This window comes from Capsicum annuum, chromosome 3 (genome assembly GCF_002878395.1).
Source record: "Capsicum annuum cultivar UCD-10X-F1 chromosome 3, UCD10Xv1.1, whole genome shotgun sequence".
NCBI lineage: Eukaryota > Viridiplantae > Streptophyta > Magnoliopsida > Solanales > Solanaceae > Capsicum > Capsicum annuum.
Genome location: NC_061113.1, coordinates 256,972,905 through 256,992,012, shown reverse-complemented (window position 1 = coordinate 256,992,012; position 19,108 = coordinate 256,972,905). Strand labels below are relative to the sequence as shown.

The following is a 19,108-nucleotide window of genomic DNA, read 5'->3' as shown; positions in this document are numbered from 1 at the left end:
ATTCAGCTACCATTGGAAAAACACATCTATGGGAATTTACTTTTTGTTCAGGACCCTCCTGAAAAATTATATTTTACTTTCTGTTCAGCACCCTTCTCAAAAAATGAGATTTTACTTTTTGTTTAGGACCCTCCTAAAAAATGAGATTTTACTTTCTGTTCAGGATCCTCCTAAAAAATGGGATTTTACTTTCTGTTCAGGACCCTCCTGAAAATGGAATTTTACTTTCTGTTCAGGACCCTCCTGAAAAATGAGAGTTTACTTTCTGTTCAGGACCCTCCTGAAAAATGGGACTTTACTTTCTGTTCAGGACCCTCCTGAAAAATGGGACTTTACTTTCTATTCAGGGTCCTCCTGAAAATTGAGATTTTACTTTCTGTCCAAAATCCTCCTGGAAAATGGGATTTGACTTTCTATTCATGACCCTCCTAGAAAATGGAATTTTACTTTCTGTTCAGGACCCTCCTGGAAAAGGGGATTTTACTTTCTATTCAAGACTCTCCTAAAAAATGGGATTTTACTTTTTGTTTAGGACCTCCTGAAAAATGGGACTTTACTTATTGTTCAGGACCCTTCTGAAAAATGAGATTTTACTTTCTTTTCAGGACCCCCTGAAAAATGAGATTTTACTTTTTGTTTAGGACCCTTCGGGAAAATGGGACGTTACTTTCAAAAATGAAATCTTTCTTTATCATAATCTTTGTTTGGGATAATTCTCATTCTAGTTTTTATTTTTGATTTCAGGAGCCCGCCTGAAGAACAGGGTGATGAATATTGAAAGTTAGGAGCCACGCCTGAAGAGCAGGGTGAGGAAGTTGAAAGCCAAGCAACAAGGTGAAGAAATTGAAAGTCAAATAGCAAGTCAAGAGCCCACCCGAAGCACAGAGCAAATAAATGAAAAGTCAAGCAACAAGGTGAAGAAGTTAAAAATCAAGCAACAAGGTGAAAAATTGAAAGTCAACAACAAGGTGAAGAAGTTGAAAGTCAGGAAACAAGGCGAAGAAATTGCAAGTCAGGAGCCCGCCTGAAGAATAGGATGATGAAACTCAAGTCAAGAGTCCAAAAGAAGTTGCATAGATAGGATTTTTGTAATTTCATTTTTGTTTTAACTTATAATTTTCATTTTTGATGTAATAGCAGAGCTGTGGACCGGAACCTCGATGGGACATCACTCGAATTTCCAACTCAGTATAGTCCATCACCTTCCAATCCTTTGAGATACCTGTCACTTGATTCCTTCATCACTTGGGTAGGTAAGATGTCCGTCAAGACTCAGTTGTCCTTCTTCTTTCCACGAATAATGATCGGGACAAAATTCTGTTTCGTTGTCTACTTTGTATGAAAACACTCGGTGTTTACATTCAAAGTGGGCATAATGTATACACATAATTTTGTCCCGTCAAAAATAATCCTCACTCCATTATCACGCACTTTGATCCCTTCTTATAATTTTCTTCAAGAAAAACAAATGAATAACCACCTCATCTTTTACTTACTTATTTATTCTCTTTTGCTTTTATCCAAATAACAAGTCATAACAAACTTTGTCTCATTCTAATATTCCAACAACCCACCCAATCAAAAATGGACACCTGACCCTTACCCCTTCAATTAAAAAACAACAACCCACCCCTCACCTAACCACCCTCACCACCCCATACCCCTACCCCATGTCACCCCCTCCCTTTTTTCTTGCCCAAAAAGACAATACACTACCTAGGGGGACTACACGATATATAGATATTTTTCACTGTAAAGAAAGGGGGTAAAAGAGAAAAACTTCCAGGAAATAAAAAAGGACCATTTGGAGAGAGGAAATTGATTTTTTGGCTTGGCTTCTTCTTCTCCTTGGAATACATACATATACACATGCTACAGTAACCATATACACCTCGAGACGACCCTCTTCTTCACACATCACTCACCACTGCCATACACACCCATGAAATACTAGAGGAGGAGGAGACCCTCATCTGCTTCCTTTTGATTCACCACCATACACCCTTATACCACACAAAATTGATGCACATACACACAAAAATCACTGATAAACAACCGCACTCAGTAGAGAGAAATAGTGAAATGGCGTAATCGACGCATACCCGGCAAAAAATAGCAAAGCCAGTGCAATTTGGTGGACGTTTTCTCGAGTTTTCTGGCGACCTTTTTGCTAGAGTTTTTTTACAGTCGATCGCCTGTTCTATCTAGTCTCAAGACTCCGAGATTCCTTCATTTCCGATGATTTTTAGGTAAGTTCGATCGGAGAACGCTAAGGTTTCATCTGACTTCGTCTTGTTCCTATCGGGATTCATTACTGTGACTCACCGGAGCTGGGTTCATTGAGGTTCTTAGCTTTTTTTATTTTGCTATCAAGAATTGAGTTCGAGTTTTGTCGTTGGATTTCGATACCAATCCGGGGTTATTCATTTTGAGGTTTCTCTATTGATTTTAAATCTATTCGAGTTGGATTCTCTCTAAAACTGATTTGGTTCGCTCATTGTTGGGGTTCCTTGCTCGAGGATTTCGACTTTCGGACTTCTTTATTATCAATAAAATGTTCTATTGAGGTCCATTTCTTTAACCCATTCTCTTCTTTATTTTTGATTGGTTGCATTGACTATGATTATGTGTTTGGTTGATTGTGATAGTCTGATTTCGTTGATATTATTGTGTGGTTTGAATTTTTTAAGAAAATGAGCATGGATTGTTGAAATGGTTCTTTATTCGTGGAAATTTGACACAATAAAGAAATTTGGGGTGGAATTAAAAGTTGATAAAAGTGCGAAGTTAAATTTTGGTCGGTTGTCATTTTGTTCAATTTGGGATAAACATGAACGTGATCGAGCTAAGATAGGCAAACATAGGTAGGGTAGGCGAATTTACGGATTGTGGATTGATGGAATATTTGAGTTGTGTGATTGAATGTTTTTTAGTTATACTGTGTTGGGATCATTGTATCATTTGGCCGGGGAATGCCCCAAAGTATGTTGTATTGATTTATCCGGGGAATGCCCCGAGGTATCTTGTATTTGGAAGATGTTCGTGGTGAAGGCCCGAGACGTCGGGTAAAGCACGGTAGCGTAGTTAGAATTAGTTTAGTTTAGCGTAGGTTTATATTTTTTGCAGTTTTTTAATGTTTTTTTGACTGTATAATTGGACTGGACATTATATTTTAGATTGTTTTGTTTTATTTGTTGTTTGATTGTTTTACGTGCATTTGTTTGTTTTATACATTTTGTGGTGTCAAATTAGCCAATATGCTCCACCAAACGACCGTGGTTGAACCACGGGATCGAGGGGTTCCTAACACCTTCCCCTCGGTCAACAAAAATCCTTAATCGGAATCTCTGTTCGCGGATCAGTTCTTAGAGTCAAACCGTTTCAAAATGAATTTTTCAAACGTGACTTGGCACACCGGATTATGTCAAGTGGAGACTCTGAATAAGAAAAAAAATGTAAATAATCCTTTTTCGAAATAATATTTTCTTCTTTTGTCACTTTTGATAATAAAACCCTTTTGAACTTTAGAATTAATTTTTTTTGGAGTTAAAAAAAAGGGGTGTGACAAATACATATTGACTGTACAACAGTTTTATGTGATGCCTAAATCACTCTTTTTGGTTGGGTTCTTGATATAGTATTCATACATATGATTGTTAGATTTCTTATTGAAAATTTATTCTAACTACTTTTCTTTTATCTTTTATGTAGTTTTTCAGGATTGAAACATTAATGGAATCTACGATTTAAATGGGTAGCTGAGAAACTTTACTATGGAGATCAAAGATGATATTGTGTATTGGATTTTAGGATGACGAATGACGAGTAACAATGAAAGGCTAGCTATTTTTAGTCACCGAATACAAGAAATTCAAAAAAGAAGGGCAAGGAAGGGATAGCCAATTTTTGCATTGACGAAATATGAATCATATGGATTGCTCCTATGTGCGTTCTTCAAGATTTATTTATGTCATGTTATAGATTTTGATAGCTTTTATTTTTGTTTTAAAATTTCTTTATATGATTTAGAATTATTTTCATTTAAGTCTTTTCTTTTTTATTGAACATTTAAGTCTCTTATTATTTTTTTCGTATGTGTAGAGCTTCTCTCAAACAAATTTAGATTTCATTTGATGTCTTTAATTACTCGAACTTACATTGTTTCAGTAGTACCATTAAGTGTTTTTTTTGTCGTCACATAATAATAATGTTGATTTAGATTATTAAGAAAAAGAAGAGTTAATGGGGGATTTGTCTATGAAAAAAGGATATATCCTTGAAAGCTAGATTAGTTATTCAATCAGCTAAGTAAAAGTTAAAATGTAGTATCGGTTGTCATGTGATACTAATTTCACTAATGTAGACACGTAATTTTGTTCCTCCCAAAAATTTAATTTATTCATTTTTTGCCTCACCTTATCATACACCTTCATCCACTCTATACTTTCCTAACAAATAAATAAATACAGCAAATCTTAACAAATTAAATCCCTAATTCCTAATATTCCCTTATCCTAATTAATTTTTACTCCTCATCCTAACCACTATACTACCCCACCCCCCCGCCCCACGCCCCATACCCCATTACCCCACGGGACAACACACAATATACACCCATACAATATACATACAGGAGACAATACCCATCTCACAAAAGTTACATATACACACACAATCACACAATAGGGACCTCACCACCATTCTCTTCTACACAATAACACACACACAGAATTCATCTTTCCATGGAAACACACAGCTCACCACGAAACAACACCTATAATCGGATGTAGACACAGACACAGTGGGTAGAAACAGAAAAAAAAGAGTGAAGGAGCAGGAGAGTGATCAAAAACAGAGAGGAATTAGAGAGAAAAGAGAGAAATAGCCAGTGGGGATCACTGTTTTGGCGATGAATCCGTCTTCGACGCCAATCAGACCCACTCCTAAACTAGCTCCATTGATTCACCGGAGAAAGATGACCAAACCGTCACCTAAAACCACTGGAAAACGCTTATCACCAGAGCTCCCACGACCCAACAACTGAAAAACCAATTGAACTCGACTTGTTTTGGTTTGATTCTGATGGAATCTACCGGTAAACGAGTGAAACGGGGATCGTTTGGCACAAATTTGGTACGGTTTATTGTTGGTTCGCATTTTTTATTCAAGTTGGCAGAAAATAGAATCGAGGGAGTATATCGAGGTCCATGTGGAGTTCTTTATTGAGGTTCAAATCGAGGGATTTTGGATACGGTTCTATGTTCGATATATCAAAATCGATAATTGAGGTTCAATTCTACTCTTTTCCTCTTTTTATTTCATTATTTATTATATTTGGTGTGTTGGATTGAATATCGTGTGTTGCTTGATCCTTGTTGTTGGTGAATAGTTGCTTAGTTTTGATTCATTATTAGTTCCATTGGTTATGTATTGTGTGATGAAATGATATCTAGTTTAAGATTTGCAATTGGTAATTTGAGAATAAAGGAGGGGTGGGAATTGAAAATTAACAAAGGTGAATATTGATTAGTTTGATTCATTGATGGTTATGTCATTTGAAATGAACACTGATTATGTTGTTGAACCCGATAGTGTCATGTTTTAAGCTAAAATCGATAGGCAAATTTTAGGTTTTAGGGTAGGCAACTTGTAGGATTCTATATCATTGAATGTGTGAATGTCTGTGTTGAATGATTTTCTCCACTTTTATTACATTTCATCAAATGTATTCATTCGTCAGGGAATTTCCCGAGGTCACATTGTACTTATTCATTGGGGAATGCCCTGAAGTATCATGTACACAAAAGAGGTTTGTGATCAAGGCCCAAGGCATCGGGTAAAGTATTAGAGCGTAATTTTGGATTAGTGTAGGTTAGCGTAGGTTTACATTTTAGTACCTTTTTATTTTGGGTCTATAATAAATTTGACTGAACACTAATTTTGGTTTTGTTTGTTTGATTGTTTGTTTGTTGGTTTATTGTAATACCCATGCCTTTTCTTAGCTTGAAATCATCACCAGGATGTTTGAACTTACTTTGAAATATGAATTTATTTTTATACACGTGATATTTTTATGATTTTCACTTTCCATCACGTGAAAAATTATTTAAGCTTTCCATCGATACCAATTTTATCAAATCCAGTGTCAGATGAGGAAGTTATGGACTTTTTATGGAAACAGTCAGACTGCACCATTCCGACGGTAGAATTTGATGTGCCGTCGGTAGCCCGATTGGCCTTCGGAGATCGCCGTCAAATGGATGCAGTGGACACAGTTTATATTCCTTTCCGACGGCATGGCCCGACAGATCGTCGGAGTCCACCGTCAGAGGCTTCCAGTGGCTTCAGGTTCTGCCCAGGTTCGACGGCGTGGCCCAACGGACTGTCGCAGGTCCGACGGACCGTCGGAGGCCACCATTAAATTTTATGTTCACCTGTTCCAGGTCATTTTAATAGGGGTATTTTGGTCATTTAGCACCCATCTATATATACCCATTTATTCACGACTTCAGCCACTTTATCCATTATTATTTCACAAGAAAAATTTGGGTTTCTCTATAAATTTAATCTCCACGAACACAATACAATCCTTTTCAAGAATTAAGGGATTTTCACTTCTCCAAGTTCAAGAACATTATCCCAGGTATGCATAGTGTTCATTCATGGACCCCCTTTTCGTCCATGAAGTCTAAGAATCCCTTTTCTAAACTCAAGTTATGGATTTTCTACATGAAATTGGATTCTATTCCATGATTGTTGATAATTTCTATGTGGGTTTAATTACTATAGCCATAGATTCATGCAACCGTAAGATTTAAACCCTTGAATGAGGAATTTAGAATTGAATAATGATGTTTATATGTACCATGCCTATAATGTGTTTGATTAAATGCCTAGATGAAGGAATATTGTCTAACAAGCATGATATCATGAAATCCCTATGTATGTACAAGTTTATGCCTATTACATGTTTGATGAAATGCTCCTATGAATGTAGTATGTATTATGAAGTCATTCAAGTCTTCAAGTAAATCATGCTATATAAGACTCCTTCTATCGAGTCCTGGGGGTACTTGTACCCGAAACATTAGCTGTGTGCCTAGAACCATGTCATGTTTTCATGATACTCTGAGTCAAGCTATGAACTCTTAGACTTCATATAGTCTTACGACTCAGGAAATATCTCCATGATCTCATGATTCAATCAGTTGTCAGATATCAGTAGCATTTCATCAGTCAGCAAAATTCAGTAACATAGCTCATGATCAGCTTCGACACATCATGTTTAGTATCTATTTAGATGGGAGTAGGGATTAGCACAAAGTGAACCCAAGGATGGGAACCCACCTGCTATATGAGGGTGTGATTCCAAGAAGCAATCCTTGTTTTCCAGAACTATGTAGCCAGCGTAGGTTGAGACATCGTAACCTGCTATATGAGGGTAGATGAGGTACTTAACCTGTTATATGAGAGTTCCCACCGTTCTCACTAGAGTTACCTATTATATAAAGGTTACTCATATGTTGTCTTGACTAGTGGCGTGGTATTGACACCCTTCCAATCAGGGCATAGATTGGACCTCAGCTCAGCTATTATAGCACCTTTGGGGCATGTCGGTTAAATACTACTTTCCACAGTTTCATGTTACAAAATCAGGACTATCAGTCACAGTCAATCAATCTTAGTAATAGAACTCAAATAGTTCTTCAGATTTTAGGACTGTTAGCTACAGTCACCTCAGATACATTACAAAACTTAGATAATTCAATCAGATTCAGGACTATCAGATACAGTCACCCATGTCATCAGTCACATTCAGATTCAGGCATTCATGTTATCAATCATGTTATGTTATCAGTATTCAGACTCAGTAAATCATGATATCACGTTGTCAGTTACAGTTACGTATTTATGCATGTATTCTCACGTTCATGTTAGAAAGTCAGTTAGCATTATTCATGCATATGAACCATTGAATTTAGCCTACCTCACATGTATACTTGGTACATATGTACTAACGCATTCGCTCTATGGTGCTTTCTTTTATGTTACACCATAGGTTCAGAAACACATGCTCCAAATCAACTGTAGATCCCAGTTTTCAGTAGCTAGAGTCAGAAGTGAGTCCTCATCCTTCGAGGACATGATTGTTTCTTTATAAATCTCATTTATTAGTTTATTAGTTGGAGTTAGTTGGGGGCATGTCCCATCAACTCCTTATTCAGATTATTCAGACAGTAGAGACTTTTAGACTAGATGCAGACTATCATGATTTCAGTATTTTCATTTTGTTTTGGGTATTCCATTACCCTTATCAAATATCATATATTTCAGATTATGTTCAGTTGCGAACCTTATGGCCTTTTAGTGCATGTTTTCGCATTTTCATATTATATTATGCAGTATACAGGTAGAGATATCAGTCATGGGTTAGATTGTGGTCCTTCGGGTTCATAAGCATCGTGTAACGTTTTGGTTCAGCGAATTGGGGCATTACATTTGTACATTCATAGTGTTCATGCTTGCCAATATACTCTACAGAGTGACCGTGGTTGAACCACGGGACCGAAGGGTTCCTAACACCTTTCCTCGGTCAACAAAATTCCTTAGCTGGAATCTCTATTTGCGGATCATTTTTAGAGTCAAATCATTTTGAAAAGGATTTCCAAAGGTGACTTGGCACACCCGATTTATGCCAAGTGGCGACTCTGAGTTAATTGAAAAAGTATTCTTTTCAAAACAAACTTCATCTTTTGTAACTTAATAATAAAAATTCTTTCAAACTTAAAATAAAATTAATTCTTTTTGGTAAATAAAAGGGGGTGTGACAGCTCTAGCGACGCTAATAGGAATTTTTCAGAATTCAAGCTTATTTTTTTGAGTTGTATTGTCTTAACTTGACATTATAGGTGTATAGAAGTTTTGTTTGTGTTGGTGTTTGTGTTATTTTTTTATCATTGTTGAGTGCCTACGTGCTACGTGTTTACAAGTCTTCTCGTATCTGTTACCGTTTTATATCTATCAGCATTTGCATAACCCGAGTCATTTCTTTCATAACAAGTCCATAGTACACATTGTGGAAACGATCTCTAGTTGAGTAACCCTTATCTTAGGAGGGAGAGCCATAGGCTGGTATGGAGTTGTAAGACCTCGTGAACTTTCCGAGTCGGTAAAGCTTTTTTAAGCTCATCAAGAGAAGCTTAACACTCAAAAATTTGGCTAAGTGTTGAAACTTTATTCATTCCATAAGCTTGCTAACTTTGATGAATTATTTCATGACCTTTTTCCGACCTTTGTTTTTTGGATTTTTAAGTTGCGTTGCAATGGGGCAAGGTCATAGTACATTCCGGGTAAGTTTTAAAATTTTTGGAGTCCGTTTAGGGCATGTTTGGATTTCAAACCAGTGGTTGCATGCGATTAGCATGCGACACATTCTCTATAGCATGGTCCTAGCATGCGAAGCATGCTCCGGAGCGGAGGACTAGAGCATGCAACGCATATTCCATAGCATGCTCCTGAAATTTCCAGCTTTCAGCCCTAAAATTTTAATGGCAAAAGGGTTTTTTCCCAACCCTTTTTATACCTCTTTAACACAAAATTCATCCTTATTCAACCCAAATTATAAGGTTTTCTCTCAATTTTATCTCAAGAACAACCTAGGGTTTCAACCCAAAGTTTCAAGAATTCCTTCGTCAAGTCTCTCCAAATCAGGATACTAAGGTATGCAGATGTTCTTTCTTGGGTCCCTTCCGCCCAAGAATTTTTAAAATCTATTTTTAAAGTTCCAAGATTATATTTTTATGAATTCCCATGAGATATGTGGTTTGAAGATGATGTCCATGTTGATAATGATTTTTAATTCATGCTTTGATCATAAGGATGGAAGTATTGACTTTAGTGTATGTTGATTATGTGATGTTCATGATAAAATCTCTTCAAGAAGCATGTTGAATCACGTAATTATGTTAATTTGGTGAAATGAATTGTTGTATGACTAAAGTGTGCCTCACATGTGTATGCTAGAATGCTTATATGAAGAAAATAGTACCATTGTAGTACACTAAGTATAAAATCCCCAATGTTGTGTCAAATAAAGTATGCTAAGTGTTTGTTGTATTGCCAAGATGAGTGAAGTATGATATGTTGCATGTACTCCCTATTCATGTGTCCTTGTTGAATAATTCATGAGACAATAGCATGCCTTTATATACGATCTACATGTTGAATGTTCCCAAGTGCTTGAAGTTATACATCCTTGATCATGTTGCGAATGATAGACTGTTGTTATGATGTTGATGTGATAGATTATTGTTATGATGTGATGTTGGTCATATATTCAAGCGTTAAGTCATGTCAGTTTCCTTCTATCGAGTCCTGGGGGTACTTGTACCCAAAAAATATAGTTCTGTGCCTAGAACCGAGTCAGTCTTAAGATAATCTCAGTCATTCTATGATCAATAGAACTCAGTTAATGACTGAATAGTAAGAAAAATCAGTAAACCTCAGTATTCAGTTTAATCAAGCTCAGTATTCAGTTTAGATTCTAGTAAGGCCTTGTAAGTTACAAAATTCAGTTGTATTCAGACAGAAAGTAGAATTCAAAAGTATTCCGTCAGATATTGGAACCAAGCAAACTCAGTCAGATCAGTCAAGTAAGATAATCAGTAACAAGATTCAGCTCTATCTAAGTTCAGTTAAGGATCAGATTAGAGTCTTTCGGTTGGGTGTAGGAGCTATCACCGAGCGAGTGCAGGGATGACGGCTCCCCATCAGAGAGGCAGAGTCATTAGAAGAAATCCCTGAACTCTAGAACTGCATAGCCAGTACAGGATGTAGGAGTCACCCGTCAGAGAAAGGCTTGTCACCTGTTAGAGAGGCTTGACTATTATACTGCCTTAGGATCGACTTCCTACGAGGGTCACCCGCCAAATAGGCTTGACTAGAGAGGTATTTACCCATGGCACGGTATTGATACCCTTCCAGCTGGGGTTACAGGTTGGACCCCACTAGTCAGATTTGGGGCATGTCAGTTAAGTGAGAACTCCCACAGTTACAGTTTTAGTATCAGTTTTTAGAGTAGAACTCAGAAATCAGGACTGTCAGATACAGTCATCAATCTCAGTAAGGAACTCAGATAGTTCCAAAGATTCATAGACCACCCACTGGGTAGGCTTGGTCTCACATAAGTTATTCAGTATCAGTACTTACAGAGGTCACCCATCAGACAGGCTTTATCTCAGCCTCAAATTTAGTTTAGTATTCTCAATATCAGTTCTAGAGATCACCCATTAGTTAGGACTGATCTTAACTTTAGTCACTCTCAACCATTACTAGAAGATTAGACTGTCAGATATAGTCGCTCAGTATCAGTTGCATCAGTTAGGACGATCATTACAGACATATCAATTATATCAGTCTTCATAGTTAACATTATCAGTATTCGATTTCAGGACTGTTAGACATAATCAATCAAGACAGTTCTTCATAATTCAAACTGTCATAGGTAGTTATTTATCTATTTAGTATCTCAGTATCAGTAAACCCATGTTGTCAGCATTCAGATTCAGTAGCTAGTATTACCACGAGTTCGATTATAGTTACTTATGTATGTATGTATGCATGCATGTATTCTCACATTCATATCAGTCAACATTGTTCATGCATAAGCCCTTTCATTTAGCCTTACCATATTTGCATACTTAGTACATTCCCGTACTGACGCATTTGCGCTATGGTGTTTTAATTGATGCTATAGGTTTAGAAGCACAAGCTCCAAAGCCTCTCTAGCAGCCCAGACTCAGCCAGCAGCAGTAGACGTATTAGTGAGTCCTCATCTTTCGAGGATGATTATTATTTCGGTACATTATTGTATTAAATTTATTTTATTAGACGGAGTTAGTTGGGAACATATCCCATCAACTCCACAGTTCAGACAGTTAGAGGCTTTTTGGACAGATGTATAAGTTTTTAGTTTTCAGACTTTGATTATTTCACATGTTTTGAACCTTGTGGCACTTTTCTGCCAGTTTTCTGCATGTATTTTATTATAATATGTAGTACCCAGGTACAGATATCATAAAAGGGTTAGCTTGTGGTCCTTCGGGGTCATAAGCACCATATGGCATTTCAGTTCAGAAAATTGAGGAGTTACAGGAGTGGGTGGAAAGCAATCGCAACCACTATCGACCATACGCTCCCCCAAACAGCCTTGTTAGTGGACTCTAGCGTAGGTCAGCCTTTAGGTCATGCTTATCTATATAATATTGAGACCTAAAAGGACCCACTTGGTCCTTTGTAGGAGACTCACCCTTAAAGCATCCCTACGTGCTAATTGTTGCATCCTTGAGGGTAACAAGTTTATTTATGGACTGATTTGAGGAAAAACACGTGCTAGAATTAAAGAAAAGTGTGTAGGCTAGAAAATATTGAAAAAAAAAAGAAAAAAGATAGAAAAAAAGAGTTTCGTAGTTTTTTAGTGTTTTTTATGGCTTTTATTTTTCACAAGTCAAAATTCAAAAAGACTTTTTACCTTTTGCACTCATTTACTCAAAAAATAAAGCATTAAAAAGATTTTTCTTTAGTTTTCTTTAGCAAGTATTCTTAATTTGAAAATTTCGAACAGATTTTTCTTTCAATAGTAGCATTTTATAAAGGAAAATTCAAAAAGATGGTAGAAGTTTTGTACATTTCATATAATAAAAATACTAAAAAGATTTTTCTTTCATAGTTAATGGTGTCATTTTTATGTGAAGTGTCAAATTGAAAACTCAAAAAAAAAAATTATTGACAGTTCTATCTTTGGTCGTTTCTATCAAGTTAGGGTTCAGTTTGTTATTTAATCCTTAATTGTCCAATCTGGACGAACTACACACACCTGATTCTCCTCCCGAGAGAGTGAGATACGTAGGCAGCTCTTCTAGGATTCGGTGAACTTATTTAAAAAATTCAAAAAAAATTTCTTCACTCTTCATTTAGAGTAGATGTTTCATATACATCTTTAAAAGAAAACTACAAAAAGATTTTCTTTTAATAGCTTCAAGTTTCATTTTCGAATGAAATTCAAAATCGAAAGCCTAAAAAGATTTTTCTTTGGTAATCATAAGTTTCATTTTGTATAGGGATGTTAAAAATGAAAAATTTTAAAAGATTTTCGTCAGTTCTTTTGACAATTTGTTATTTTCTTTTCTTCTTAAGGTTTCAAGAAAAATAAAAAAAAAATGAGTTTTATTAGCCCTTTTATGGCGAAACTTCACAAACTACACACACCTAATTCTCCTCTCTCGGAAGTGAGATACGTAGGAACCCTTTTGGGGTTTGGTGACCTTTTTCAAAAAGGAAAAAAAAGGTTTTGAAAAAAATGTTGAACTCTAACACATTTGTTACCTCTTGTTCAGTTAGTTTAAGGTGGTTGATTTACGGCATCCTGGATGGTCCTCCATATCACACCAAATCCAAAGAAAGGTTAGCTGTGTCTAACAAGGATATAGAGAGTGACATCATGGATCAAACAAAGAGTCAGGAAAATGAGGGTTTAAAACAAGAAATTGTGAGTTTTAGGCAACAAATAATGAAATGTATCGAGCTTGGGCCAGTGGGCTACCTCCTACAAATACCTTGAATTTTCTATAAAAATTGTAAATTCAATTTCCTACTGTTGTTAATGCACCACAGCATGCCTCGAAATCCATTCCAAGACAAAAGCATCCCGATGCTTCCATCACTCATTCTCTAGACCTTCAGTATAAATCTACCGCATTGATAGCACCTCATATTGTCTGTGCTTTTGTTGCTCAATCTTCTACTGAGACTTCATTTTTGGCTATTAATCAAATGGTTGTGTTGCCCTAATCTGCTAGTGGACCCATTTTCAATACTCCTGATGATCACTGCTATACTCCTGAGCCCACATCAATGTTAATTGGACCACCAAAATTTCTTAACAAGAAGTCTAGTGTGCTAGAAGAGCCAGAGAAAATGGTTGGAAAAATGAAGAGTGCAGAAAAGGCTGTGAAAAGTTCCCTAGGACTTACGGGTAAAGAAGATGTTTCATATAAAGACTAGGGGTTACTCACAATGGCACCAACTCCTTAGAGTCATTCTCCAAATATGCATGCATGCAGTCGAGGGATAGCTTCACACTAATTAGAAAGTCGTATGCTAGTTTATTCCAAAGATTGATACAATGGAGCATGATCACTCCTCTCCTTTAGTATACTCCTGACACGTATTCAAGAAGTTTTAATCCAAATGTATGAAGTTCATATCATTCTAATGATCAGGGTCATGGTATTGAAGATTGTCGTGCTTTGTAAAGAATAATAGAAAATATAATTCAAGAGAAATTGATTATGGTGCAGAATATTGCCAGTGGTGAAAGCTCTAGTCATGCTGACATGCAAACCAGTGGCTAAGATGTCAGGCTTATGTAATTGAGAAATCATCTCTCTCCTTACTAGAAAGGGGTTTGGTAGTTTATTTTCTTTTCTTTTCTGTTATTCAAATTATTTCAGGGTTGTAGTTCGGGATCTATCTTGTTTTGTCCCTTTGTCATTTATGTTCATATTTCATTTTAACTAAATGGAGTGTCCCTTTTCCTCTATGTTTTAAATATGTGTTTGTTTGTTTTCTTTTAATAGTACATTTTATGTTAGTTTTAGTGATATGACATGCTTGAGAAATTTTTAGCTAGATCTTAAAATCCAATTTAAGCATGAACTTTGAATCAGAGGGTTAAAGTTAGAAAGGAGAGCATCTGAGAAAATAGATAGAGTGTTGAGGCATTTGGTGATCAAGTTGAAGCCTTCTTTAAAAATTAAGGCAATTATTTTGAGAATCATAAGAATAACTTTGTCATCAATTGAAAGGCATATCTAAATTAGGTCAAGCAGTGGCTGTGTGATCCTATATAAAGAGGAACAGAAAGAAAATCAGCTCCACAAAAGCATGAGTCATGTAATGTGAGAGATGTACAACAAAGGTGGAGTTGTATACTGGAAAACTGTAGAAGACGATGTGACACACATGCTCAATTAAAGTTAGTGTTGTCAAAGTATAACAAATGATCTTCATTTTTCATTTCATATTGGATGATATGTACTTGTATTTTAAAGGATTGATATAACGAAGGCATTTCATTCTGCTATCCAAACATTGTGTCATCCTTTGTTTACCCATTTGAGCCTTAGTTTTATTTTCTTTCATACACCTCTTTTGGAATCAAGATAGAGACAGCAAAGCTCAAAAGAAAAGTGTCGAGAAAAACACTAGAGTCAGAATTTTTATTAAAAAAAAGAAAAATATGTCCAAAAAGAAAGAAAAGAGAAGAGTGTCAAGAAAAATAAAGTCAGAAAAAATTTCAAAGAGAAAAAGAGTCAACAAAAGAGAAAAAAAAAAGTCAGAATCAAGCAAAAGAACAAATTGTCGAAACTACGTATGACCTGACTCTCCTCTTTTGGGAGTGAGATATGTAGGCTGCCCTATTCTGGGCTCGATCCAACCAAATAAATAATTTAGAATCACCCAGCCAAAAGAAACCGGGGCATGAGTTAATCCTCATTGTTTGAGTCATTTCCAAAAGTTGTAAGTCCCACCCCACTTTAAGTGTCGTTTGGGCCTCATGACATCCTTCATTCTAACCTTATCCAAATGCCAAGTTACAACTAAACAAAGACCTTTAGATCAATCTGTAAGAATAATAAGGCTTAACATGTAATGTATATGATAATGCATTTTGGGAACTACTCATCTTCCTCAGCATAAGGAATCCGTAGAGAAATAAAATAAGAGAGTCTTATTGGTGAAAACCCTTACGGGCACCTATAACAACCCGAATCTGGTATCCAGAATGCTACACAGTGCTAGCAATCCCCAAGGACCACCAGCTAATCCATGATTGATATATGTACCTGAGCACTGAATATTATACTGTAAAATATGCGGAATATAATTTGTAAGTCCATAAGTTTTAAATTTGTAACATAACTGATAAACAATGTCTTAACGAGGTATAGAAATACCCAATACTGAAATAGACTGTCTGAACATGCTATAGTCTAAAAAGCCTCTAACTGTCTGAATAAGGAGTTGAAGGAACATGTCTCCAACTAACTCCATCTACTGATAATGATCTAAAATAATGAAATAATCATGTCATCCTTAAATGATGAGGACTCACTGCTAATCTACTGCTTATGGTTGAAATCTGGACAGCTACTGACCCTCATCTGTCAAATTAAACCACCTCATCAACCCTCAACTGTCAGGTTTAATGTCTCAACCTTACTGGCTACATAATTCTGGAATACAAGGATTGCTTCTAAGAATCACACCCTCATATGGTAGGTGAATTCCCATCCTTGGGTTCACTCATTGCTGAGTCATACTCCCATTTAAATAGACACTGAACATGATTAAAAAGTAGTAAAGCTTGTCAATTTTTGGTTCATAAATCCGAACATCTGGATATTAATGAAAATACGGTAATTGAATCAGATAATGCTAAATTCTTTGAAAATATTTATCCGTATAAAACTAGACATGAACAGTCTAGTGGGGGGTCTAAACGACCTCGAGATGAACCAAGTGAGAATGTACATAATGAAGAAAATCCAAGATGTAGTACATGTCAAAGAACATCTAATTCATTTGGATTGGATTTTATAACACTTCTCTTAGAAAATAAGCCTCAAACATTTAAGAAAGCGATGGCATATTTGGACTCATCCTTTTGGAAAGAGGCAGTCAATAGTGAGATTGATTCAATCTTAAGCAACCATATATGGGAATTAGTTGATCATCCTCCCATAAATAAACCTTTAGGTTCTAAATAGATCTTCAAAAGAAAGATGAAAGCGGATAGTACTATTGACAAATACAAGGCAAGACTTGTAGTAAAAGACTTCAAACAAAAAGAAGGCCTTGATTACTTCGATACATACTCACTAGTAATAAGGATAACATCGATTTGAATGTTAATTTCCTTGGCAGCAGTATATGGTCTTGAAATCCATCAAATGGATGTGAAAACTGCATTCCTAAATGGAGAATTAGAGGAAGAAATTTACATGGAACAACCTGAGGGTTTTTTGATTTCAGGAAAAGAAAATAAGGTGTGTAAACTTGTTAAGTCACTTTATGGACTAAAACAAGCACCTAAGCAATGGCAATCAAAGTTTGACCAAACCATGTTGGAAAACAGCTTCAAAATAAATGAATGTGATAAATGTGTCTATATTAAAGACACTCTAAATTACCAAGTCATGTGTGTTTATATGTGTATGATATGTTGATCATCGGTAGAGACGTTTCAGACATAAATGCAATGAAACGAATGCTCGAGAGCAAGTTCGATATGAAAGACCTTGGAGTTACGGATGTGAGCTTAGGAATGAGAATCCATAGAACTCCATAAGGATTTTCATTGTCATAGTCTCATTATATTGAAAATGTACTTGACAAATTCAAGTATATAGACTTCAGTATTGCCAAGACTCTAATGGATGTGAGTTTTGTTCTTCAAAAGAATGAAGGTGAAAGTGACTCACAATTGGAGTACACAAGAGTATTTGAATGTTTAATGTATATAATGAATTGTACACGACCAAACATAACATGCTCTATTAGTAAATTGAGTCGGTGCACGAGTAATCCCAACAAAACTCATTGGATGGCAATGAAAAGCGTTTTGGAATATCTGAAATACACTCAAGAATATGCCTTGCATTATAATAAATATCCTGTGGTACTTGAAGGATACAGTGATGAAAATTGGATCATCGGATCGAACGAAGTAAAATCCATAAATGGATATGTATTTACTATCGGTGGAGGAGTAGTCTCTTGGAAATCATCCAAACAGACATGTATTGCTCGCTCTACAATAGAATCTGAATTTATCGCATTGGATAAAGCCGGTAAAGAAGCAGAATGGCTCCAAAATTTCTCAGAAGATATTCCTTATTGAACCAAAACAGTGGCACCAGTATGTATACACTGTGATAACCAAGCGGCAATAGGTAGGGCAGGGAGCGTGATGTATAACGATAAATCTCATCACATAAGACAGAGACATAATATCGTTAGGGAACTTCTCTCTAGTGGAATTATCACTGTTGACTACGTAAAGTCAAAGGATAATGTATCGAATCTACTTACGAAAGGCCTATCTAGAGAAGGAGTGGAAAGGACATCCAAGGGAATGGGTTTAAGGCCTAGGACAAGTCAGTATGGCAATAACTCTACCTAACAGACTGGAGATCACAAGATCTAGGTTCAAGGAGATCAAACAAAGTTATGTCTGATAGGTTCAACATTGTCAATTACCCAACTCATTCTCATGATGTAAACAATATTTACTAAACAAGGATAAGACTTAAGGTTAAAAGTTTTTTAATGATTATCTAAATTTGGTAGATTTGACCAAATAGTTTAATCTATAGGATTAAACATTTAGAAATCACCTATGTGAGGGCGAAGTGGAAGCCACTTCAAGGAAAATATTAGTAAAGGTCTATTCTCTAAGCTCTCATGAAATCGAGACGTGTTCATGGCTGAAAAGAACAAAATCGTGAGAACCATAAATGGTAAAAGGCTGGTTGTGTGACATATGTTGTCTAGGTGTACATTAAAGCTCGGCAGTTCAAAGATATCGAATCTACCGATTGACCGAGTACATCCGATGCATGTTCACTACGAAAAGTTTAAAGAAAAACCCACTTATCCAGATGCAATCAGTCTTTGCTTGATGATCACATACTTATCCATAAAATTTTACAAAAAAGTAGTCATGTAAGACCCCATAAAATCCTAAGTCTAGAATTCAGCTCATTTGGCTCTACAAGCCTCAAGACTTAGCAAATTTTGATAAAGTCCAACACTTAGTCTCATTTTAGACATCCAAACTTCAGGGATTTATTTGACGACCTTATCGACCTTCGTTTTTCAATTTTCAAGTTGCGTTGCAATGGGGCAAGGTCATAGTACATTTTGAGTAAGTTTCAGAATTTTTTGGATGGCGTAAGGGCAAGTTTGGATGTGAAAAACAGTAGCTCGGGGCGATAAGCCCGCGTCGCCCTGGCTAGAGCAGTACTCTAGGCCAGGCGACGCCTAC

General features: G+C 36.2%; 1 long non-coding RNA gene across 1 annotated transcript; it reads left to right on the top strand.

Annotated features, from left to right (window-relative positions):
* The first annotated feature begins 4,575 nt into the window (after nucleotides 1-4,575).
* LOC124897204 lies at nucleotides 4,576-12,050 on the top strand. Its single transcript, XR_007053893.1, has 2 exons — nucleotides 4,576-5,288; nucleotides 11,756-12,050. It is a non-coding gene; the product is annotated as an uncharacterized LOC124897204 (long non-coding RNA).
* Nucleotides 12,051-19,108: the final 7,058 nt, after the last annotated feature.